Source organism: Physeter macrocephalus, chromosome 10 (assembly GCF_002837175.3).
Source record: "Physeter macrocephalus isolate SW-GA chromosome 10, ASM283717v5, whole genome shotgun sequence".
Classification (NCBI taxonomy): Eukaryota; Metazoa; Chordata; class Mammalia; order Artiodactyla; family Physeteridae; genus Physeter; species Physeter macrocephalus.
Genome location: NC_041223.1, coordinates 6,723,373 through 6,733,680, shown reverse-complemented (window position 1 = coordinate 6,733,680; position 10,308 = coordinate 6,723,373). Strand labels below are relative to the sequence as shown.

The 10,308-nt window shown below is 42.6% G+C and overlaps 1 protein-coding gene across 7 annotated transcripts in view; it reads right to left on the bottom strand.

Moving 5' to 3' along the window:
• The window catches only part of PRKN (parkin RBR E3 ubiquitin protein ligase), a 1,334,302-nt gene that overhangs the window by 407,198 nt on the left and 916,796 nt on the right, over nt 1-10,308 (bottom strand). The gene's annotated exons all lie outside the window — the stretch shown is intronic.

The window sequence follows — 10,308 nt, the reverse complement described above, 5'->3', positions numbered from 1 at the left end:
ATGTAAAATAGATAGCTAGTGGGAAGCAGCCGCATAGCACAGGGAGATCAGCTCTGTGCTTTGTGACCACCTAGACGGGTGGGATAGGGAGGGTGGGAGGGAGGGAGACGCAAGAGGGAAGAGATATGGGAACATGTGTATATGTATAACTGATTCACTTTGTTGTAAAGCAGAAACTAACACACCATTGTAAAACAGTTATACTCCAATAAAGATGTTAAAAAAACCCACAGAACATTATTATTCTCAATATATAAAGAGCCCTTATAACTCAGTAAAAAAATAGTATCATACAGTTACAGAAATAAAACCAATGACATATATAGTTCTTTCCCAGTAAATACTCAAAACTGTTCATTCAACCTTATTATTAACAGTAATTTAAACTTAACAATAAGATACAATTTTGCCTATCAAATATATAAGCTTTTCAAAAATAAATTCAATGGCTGTTAGTTTTGTAAGATGGGCTCAGTCATACGTTGCTAGTGAGAGTATTAACTAGCAAAATCTTTATGAAAAACAAATTAGTAATATGGTTTATATCAAGAGTTTTAAAAACACAACCCTACTTCTAGCAATCTCTCGTATGACAACAATCCGAGATAGGGACAGACACTGTGTATAAATATGTTCATCACAACATTATTTATAAATAATTTTAAAAATTGCAGGGCATCCCTGGTGGCGCAGTGGTTGAGAGTCCGCCTGCCGATGTAGGGGACACGGGTTCACGCCCCGATCTGGGAGGATCCCACATGCCGTGGAGCGGCTGGGCCCGTGAGCCACGGCCGCTGAGCCTGCGCGTCCGGAGCCTGTGCTCCGCAACTGGAGAGGCCACAGCAGTGAGAGGCCCGCATACCAAAAAAAAAAAAAAAAAAAAATTGCAAATAATTTATATTTCCAAGATTTGGAAGTGATTAAATACAATATAGTATTTGTATTTTAAATACACTATACTATAGAAAAACATTAAAATAAACCTTTTGAAATGTAAATGACTTTGAAAGATGCTCCTAGCATGATGCTTGTACTAAGATCAACATCAGAATATAAAACTCTCTATATGGCATGATTCTATCTTGTTAATATAACAGTACACAAACACAGACATGTACTTATACACAGACACACGCGTTTGTGCAGGTAAAAAATATGGACAAAAATACCAAAATATTAATGATATATTTTCTCTTTAAAAAATTTTAAAGAGAAAATATATTCTGATAAAAATATAAATATTGAAAGATTATATGAAGCAAAAAGTAAAAGTCCCCAATTACCAAAATTCCCAATAATCTACTCACTTTCCAACCCTCCACCACACCCACTGAGTCAGTGTGAAGTGTAGAATATATTTAAATATATAACTTTAAAAAGTACGAGTGTGATTATGCTGTGTATATTGATATGTCTTGGAGATCTTTTCAAGTCAGTATATAATCTTCATTCTTATTACTGTCTGGTTATAATTCCACAGCTATACAGAAACTTACTTAACCCACCCCAAGATAAAGAACATTTATTTTTTTATCCAGACTCACTGTTACAAATAATCCTGCACTGAACAGGTTAGTACACTTCTCTCTGAACTCTTTATTTAGGAAACACATAGAAGTGTAATTTTTAGGAAAAAGGGATTGTACATTTGTTTTCACAGATACTGTCAAATTGTCCTCCTAACTGGCCCCACTAGTTTACACCTCCAAAAACTGTACATGAGAGAACCTATATCCCTTTAACCCTGACTGAACATTTTCTTTGTTTCATTTTTGTGAATTAAGAAATATTTTAATTTGTTTTTAAAATTTACTGAGTTGACTTTTAAAGTTGTTGGGTCATTTATATTTCTATTGTGAAGGGCCTATTTATATCTGGAGCTGAGACCATTAACTGTTCCCTAACATTCATTCTCTTTGTCTTTCTTAGTAATAACATCCCTATTTTTAATGGGACACAAGGTCATACTTGATGAAGATTACATTTCCCAGTCTCCTTAAAAGGATAGCCATGTGACCTAAATACTGGCCAATGGGATACAAAAAAAAGAAAAAACAAACAAACCAACAAACAAAAAAAACCTTGCTACTGCCAGGAAGTGTTTTTTAAAAAAGAGTGCAATCACCTTCCTATTTATTGAAATTCGAATAAGACAGCTGAAACTTAAGCATCCATCTTGAGCTGTTTGTAAAAGACAAATATTATAGATGTTAGAGCAAAAAAATAGAGGGGTTTTAGACCATGATAGTGATTAAGAAGCCTCCTTACCAGACCTGGACGATTTAGACATTGTTTAAATGAGAACTAAATGTTTGTGTGTTTTTAAGCCCCTTTTATTATGGAATTTCTATCATCTGCAATTTAACCTAATCTTCACTGATAAAATATCCTTTGCCAGATTTTCTCGTTTTGTTTTTTTTTCTTATTGATGTGAAGCTCTTTACAAAACATAGATAGAATATTCTTTGCCTGCCAACAGAAAATTATTAAACAAATTACCTAAAATCCATTTATTCATTCATTCATACATCACCTTAATAATTCACTGCTCTGTGCAACTTTTATCCAAAGGCAACGCTTGGGGGGGTGTGGCTGGGAGGTGCATTGCAGATATCAGGAGGAACCCAAATAAACAAGAAAAATTCCCCAAACTTTCTGTTTATATGTATATATTTGCTATTACAGTTATCCTAGGTGACGAAGATATTTTCCTCATTTTCAATAAAGGAAAAAACTCTTAACTTCTTGCTTCTATTGGCTAGAAGAAGAGTATTACAGCTTTGTTTTAATGGAAAATAATCTCAAAATCTCAGTATTTTTAACTCTTAGGGTACTGCATTAAAACCACATTTGGTAAGTCACACGTCATTCCTTAGATACAAATACTGAGAAGCACACTCTTTTGGGACACAAACCTAGTGCACCGCCCAGGCAGATTTTCTGTTCAGTTACTGAAGATAAAGCTTTAGGGCTCTTTACTTGCATAGGCCGCTTCGTGGCTCTAGTGGGGATCTAGCACTGTGCTCACATGGCCAGGGATTTCTGGAAATTTGAAAAGATACTTGAACAGCAGTCGGTTAGGACAGGTGTCCCTTTCCACTCTAGCGCCCCCTCTGGTACAGTCCTCCTGTGCTAGGTGGTATTGGCGTGGTGCTGGGCGTTTGGGGAGCTAGCAAAGGGGAGTTTGAGCTGGCTATACATTTTGCTTGTCGTTTACAGTTCCTTCTGCATTGAATGAACTTACTGCCAGGTATCCCAGGCTCGGAACACCTTCCAGGGATCACCTAGCACTGACCGTGTCAACAGCCCTGGCCGAGGTCAGGATCAGGGTTACGATATGGCGCCCAGCACGGGCACCAGACATACGTGGATGGGGGACAGGAACAAGGTAGGAAATTTAAGGGAGGCGGAGCTAGTCTGGGGATATTTCTTCCACTCATCAGATGTGTACAATGATAAGCAGAAGACTGATTCCCATCAATACTGTGTGTAATGGAAGTTCTTTTGGGACAAGAATACATTTGACAATGCAGTTTATATGATTATAAATGCAACACTGATGCTTTTTCTTTTCTTTTGTAAAGGAAATCACTTGGCATAGAATTTACCAGAATTTACACAGAATTTACATAGAATTCCTGTGTTTGAAGAGCAGAAACCTGCAGCATGATTACCGTGCATGTGCCTGCCAACTAGGAAGCTGCATGTTTTACGCCTCCCCAGGTACCAGGTCGGGCCCTACTGCATCCAACAACATCTTAACCTGAAGAAATCTGGTCTCTGGATGAAGCAGCACACAAACTGCCACAGTCTAGCAAAGGGCCTCAAGAAGCAAGTACTGTATTCCATTGACCGAATTCCTACTTCATTCATCAATAAATATCTATACGTAGCAATGAACAGGCTTTTCAACGACTTGATAATTAATGAAGAGGAATAATCCCAGGGCCATAATGCAAAAAGACTGAAATGTTTTGCTGGCTCGACATGATATACTAACACTGACAAAAACAACATGGAACTCATAATATACCAGTATGAGGAAGACTGAAATTTATTGATGAATTTCCTCAGTGTATGGAGTATTTAAGAGTAGTCACTATGTCAGAAAACTTGAACGCTCTGAAATCTTACAGACCTTATGTGAAAGAAAATGACTAGAGGTTTGCTCAAATTTGAAAACAAGCTTAAAATTTACCTTTCCAAAAATAAGTTGTGAAACTGAAAGTTACTTTCAAAACCATCAATAATAAAAAATAAATTTTAATCAACCATGCTAAGGGGAAAGGCTAGATTATCTTTCTATTCATTCTATAGAAAATGATACTACAAAGGTCTTGCTATATAGAGGCCATCAAAGAGTATGCAACGGAAAAGCGTAGAAAGAAGAGTATTACAGCGGAGTGTCAGGCATTTACTAAATATAAACACAAGGCCACTTTTCCAAAAGTGTGATTTTTATGGTGACTGTTGGCTTCTTAAAATTTGTAATCTGTTAGGATTTATTTTCCTGTTCTCAACTATAAAATGCTTTTGTATTCTTTTTCTAAAAAAGGACCCCCCAAATGGCGTAATCTCAGATCCCAGAAAACCTGAATCTGTCTCTACTTACGGACGTCCCAGGCCTTCTTGGCCACCCTCATATTTCCGAAACACCTTCTGGACCGGGCTGTTTACCACCCTAGCCGCCTTTGCAGGGACTGTCCTGGTTAAATGCTTTGAAATTTAACTTTAATCAGAGTTAAGGTCTTGGGCTTATCTGGCCCTCGGTCCCACACAAAGAGCCCTTTCAGCTTGAAGCTTCCTCTCCATTTCTGAGCTTGAATGAAAAGTCATCATCTCCTGGGCATGGACTTTTGCAAAACAATCTGGGGATGCAAACCGGAAATGGTGGGTGGAGGGAGGTTCAGCTCTGCATGGGGCACACCTTGATCAAAGGTAATGGGAGACAGGAGGAAGCTGGCAGGTAAATTTCTCCTCCTTTCTGCCTTCTGAGGGATATCCAAGTTGTGGGTTTTTTCCTTGCAAATTTTCCCCAAAAGCCCTCTGTCTCTTTATGCTCCTGTGAAGTAGCCTGAACGACTGCACTGACTGGCTCAGCAGGTCTTCTTGCTCAATTCCCTTTATCTTTTTACCCTAGCCACGCTGAGCTTCCACTTCCCAAATAAGGAATAATTTTATTTTTCCCCCCTCAGGCTCTGCTCTGTAGGACTTTGGCTAAAATGAAAAAGGTCTGGCAATCTAGCACGTAGGAAGCTTTCATTACTGTCAGCTGTTGTCATTACCACGCTCATCCACATCAAAACACGGCACTGTCAGATGACCTTGTATTGGGTTGGCCAAAAAGTTCGTTTGTAAGATGTTATGCAAGACCCGAACGAACTTTTTGGCCAACCCAATATTACTGCTCTGAAATTCAACACAAGAAATCAAAAACAATAAATGGAATTCAGTTAAAAGGCAGAAAAAAATACATTTTAAAAGAGAGGAATATTGTATTAAAAATAAATTATTAACTTGGAGAATGAAAGCATAAAAATAGACTTTGTTTTGATAAAGCAAAGTTTGGGTTAAGCTGTGATAAAGCACGTATTTATAAACACACAGATACACCTACTATGAATGTAGCAAAAATAAAGCATTTCTGTTCATTCCTGCGGAAAACCTATTACTGTACAAATGCAAGAGTGAAGGTTCCTAACAGTTCAATTTGTGCACGTCTGCACCCGTGTTTTATTTGCTGTCATTTTTCTCCCATGAAAAGTGGTGGCCGCTCCTGTCTCAGAAGTAGGACGAGCTTGCCTGCTCACCCAGTCAATTCTAGACAGATGGCCAATGTGCATTTTCTAATCATGCCAAAACAAAGATTGAATCTGGCAGAAGCCTTAACCCATAACTTCCTTCCCCAAACATTAAATACATTTGCTTGGTAGCCTTTCTGACAGCACAGGGGCATGTAGAAACCAACACACTGAGCTGAGTTTGAGAGGAGAAAGCAATGCAAAAATGCATGATTGAAACAGGCCTCCCCAAACAGGAAGACTTATGTTCCCCTCTCTCTGGAAATATAAATCTCACGGAGTGTGTGATTTTGATTTGCGTTTGGAGTGTGGGAATATAATTCAACAAGATGGCACTGTGCTGCATCCAGGCAGGGACCTCAGAATGATGGTCTAAATGATGAGTACACTCTGAACTGTGGTTGTGTAATAAGCTTGGAGGATCACCACATCTATAAGAGAAACCGTAGAATTCTGTCTGCCTGACTAACATGCATTCCATGGCCAAACAGTGTCCATGATTAACACGTCTAAAACAAGGGTCCTTCACAACTGCTCTCACTTGCACTTTAATCACAGCGAGTACAAGCTACTGAAAGGGTGCAGCAAATCTGAAGACCACGCTAATGATGTCCTTTGCAAATGGCACTTTCCTCTCAGGTCACAGACACTCCGAGAGCCCAGGTTCTCCAACTGGTGCATTTTAATGTAATCGACAGAAAAGTGTAGGAAGACACGTTGTTTTAGACCCTGAGCAAATTATCAGTGCAGGTAGGTATTCAGAGAATAAATACATCTACTGTGTCATTGGATTTTTAAAAATATAATCAATTTGTACTAGAAATTAGGGCTCCATCTCAGATTCATCTAAATTGATTTGCCATTTTAAATTACAGCCCATTTGTTCAAATCAGAAAGCACAACAGAATTTTGTTTCCAACCAAGATTATTTACTAATTATTTACCAGGGTTACTAATCACTACCACGTTTATTCAGTCCTTCTTCCTTTTCTAGCACGCCACTGGTCTGCTCAATAACTCAAAATTGTTTTTGTTCCCATATTTCCCCAGGTAACAAAAGGACAAGCTTGGGACCTTTAGGAATGAAAAAGTCACCTCTCACTGCATGTTTTAAGAGTAAGGACGTGAATAGGTAGAAAGATTCCCTTTCAACCAAACCCTATTTACCGCACAACCTCGGAGTAACCAGCAAAATACCGCGGGCAGTAAGCGAGCCATCAGACACCGTTCATCTCCGCAAATAATGAGAAATGTAGTCAGCTAAGTCACAATGAAGCTTTACTAAGAGTAATTTAGCACAGTACTTTCTCGTTTTCTGCTATTTTTAGAAAAAGAGGAACCCACGTAAAGGAGATTTAAACTTGCGAACATTTTCAACCTTACGTATTTTACGTACATCTTTGACATGCCCCCCTGTTGCTGAGAGTATCCCAGATATACTCATGTGGTTCAGGAACCTCCGGACGAGCGGTGATGAACTTGGGCCCGGCCAGGCCCCTGGGAGCGGCCAAGTGGGCGCTGCTTCCTGCGGGTTAACTGGCCCCGCTCCCTGTGCTTTGGCGCAGCTGTCCGGCTGCCCCTCCCCTGTCAGAACTGCTACATGCTGCACCCCAGCCCCTCTCCCTGACCTGCTGCTTCCACCTGCTGGGCGGGAGCGGCACGAGAAACAGTAACAGAGGAAGCCCTGACGAGGTGCGTGCCTTTCACCCACGCGCGCTCACGGGCTACCAGATCCTGCGGGCCCTCCTCGGAGCAAACTGCTTCGATGGCACTGATTTTTTTTTTTTTTTAGTTTTATTTTTTTATACAGCAGGTTCTCATTAGTTACCCATTTTATACATATTAGTGTATATATGTCAATCCCAATGATGGCACTGATTTTTGTGACAGTTTCCTATTTCCCTCCGAGACCTTTTTACAAATCTGGGCTTTGGGCACTTTTCACAAATATGTGGGCTCCCTGCCTTCTTCGCAGCGGCCTGACAATCAGACAAGTGAGTGATGCTGGCTATGACTGGAGTCAGAGCTCATTTCCGAGGCGGCCTCGGCTGAAAGGGCCCTGCAGGGTCCTCTCCCCCTTCCAGGTGGGCCGCAGGGCCCCGGAAGCCCCTGGCAGCCGCAGCCTCTGGGGAAAGCCGGGCTAGCTGCTCACCCAGAGCTGAGAGGGCAGGACGCCCGTGGCTCACCTCGGGGCCAGCAAACTGCAACCCAGCTCCAGGAGCTCAGGGAAGCCGTTTGGGAGACTGTCAGAGCTTCCAGGACTGGGATCTGGGGGCCCCCAAATCTGTAAGCCTTCACGCCTCTTAGCACTGAATGCCAACGCAGGCCAATGCGAGGGCTCGGGACGGGAGTGCACCTCACACGGCACGTTTAAACCAAGGATTTTTATCCCCACGGGGCTGCAGATAACGACTGCTCTTGATATCCTCCACCGGGTCAGACGCTGGAGAAAGTGTTGGCGCCCTGCTTGGTTGATTCGCGACTTTGTCCTGTGATTCTCTCACACACCTTGCAGAGCAATCATTCTCTGTTAGCCCATTTTCAGGCAGAGGTAAGTAAGTCTCAAGGAGGTAAAATCAATTTGCCCCAAATCATGCTCCACAGTGAAGAAGTGCTAGGATTTGTCCCCAGGCCTCCCTGGAACCACTTCCCCTGCCACCTAGTCTGTCATATGTCAGTAATGGCTAAGTCTCCCTGGGACACTGTTACCTGACACGAGCCATCTTCAATCCTAAGTGTCTCTCTGCTGTCTGCAGAAAACTTCTTCACATGAGATTCTATTTGCTTTATCCACAATCTCCTTCTAATGGTGTCCAGCTCATCAAGTAGAACAAAGAAATTGGACCTGGGTGAGTCCTGACACAGAGGCGGCCACAGTCTCTGCCCCCTGTGACTCAGGGCCTGGTCCCCAGCTCATCAGGCCAATGGTGTACACAGGCCGGGGAGAAACACAGGCTGCCGGGCTCCTGGGTCCTGGCTCATCTCACTTGCATCCAGCTCCCTGTTGATTAGCAGCAAACATTTGCTCCTTGGTAATGGCAACGTGGTCCTGCCAGATGGAAGAAAGAGCCGCTCACAGGCCCACGGGGCGACTGAACCCACACAGCCTCATTAGTGATGATGCTTTAATCGAGAGAGTCAGCTAACTAGAGAAACACATAGGGGCCCTGGAGCCTCCACTTACAGCATTAGTAAAACAAAACACAGTGAAATAAAAAGAAGAGCTTCATATTAAGAACTGGCCTCTATCACCCGACTGATGTTTATTGGATGTGAAGCTGTTTTTTGTCCAGATGTATTTCTAAGTACATGTGACTCATCAGCTGCTTACAGATCATCTGCTTCCTCCTCACATATCCAGCTCAACAGCAACATGAAGTGACAGAAGGGAAGAAATATCGGTGTCCTGCATTCTGCTAACAAAACCACCTTGACATGTCAACTGACAGTAGAAAAATCCCAGGCCCCCATCGAGGTTCCTGATTTTTGTAACATCGGCCGTGAGTTTCAAGGAAATGCATTTCAAAATAATCAGCTCTGAACCCCAGGGTTTGGAGAGGGAGCACTGAGTGTGTAGGAGAAGCAGACGTGTTCTCTTCCTCTCTGAGGTTTTGTGGACTCATTGTCTAGTCTTAGGAGGGGCAAATTTAAGTGGAAGTGAAATCTAATCTGGATGGATCCTTTTCATTGTGGTGTACAGGTAAATGTCAGCTGGCTCCGAACCCTCCTCAGAGCCCTGAAGCAACAGAAGCTAAGGGAGGGAGACAGGTGTGGTGGAGAAGCGGGGAGGGGGATGGGATGGAGGAAGGGGATAACGGGGGTGGTGGGAGTGTTGGGAAACAGATCGGGCTGGGGGCGGATGTGTGGCTGCCTCTCCCATCACAGACGAGGCCTGCAGCCGCCCTGGTCTACAGCCCCGCTGGGAGGGCTTCTGGTAGCAGCAGCTGTGGCCACACAGGACCTGCCAGGGAGCCACGGGGGTCCCCGGGCATCTCCCTCAGAATGTCCCCCACTCTCTGGGGTCCAACGGCTGTCTGACAATCTTGAGTTCATCTCCATTTGAAGTTTCTCCCACGAAGGATCTCCTTGGCTTCTTAGTTACCAGCGGGACTCACCTGTTCCCACTGGACAGCACCCAGGAAAGTGTCAGCTCACTGCATTCCCATGTTCCTTCCTCTTCAGGTCATTTGTGCCACACTATTTACTCCCGAAACTTTTCAACTGGCGACCACTTTTGCAAAAGTGCAAGCTCAAAAGCATGCAAATGTTTATTAGAGACGTCTGAATTTTAAAATCCAAGTAGGAATAACTTCCTGGGGTCCCAGAGAAACAACAGTTTTTTAATATCTTAATACTTTACTGAATGGAAGTACATTAATGAGAATTACAGCGCTGCTTTTCAGGTGCTAAGAGACCTGAGCGGAGTATGCTGGGGAGATTGCACAGGGGCACATCCCTACGCTTCCTCGGGGCTTTATAGTCACAGTGCGTTTGGACAGATTAACGG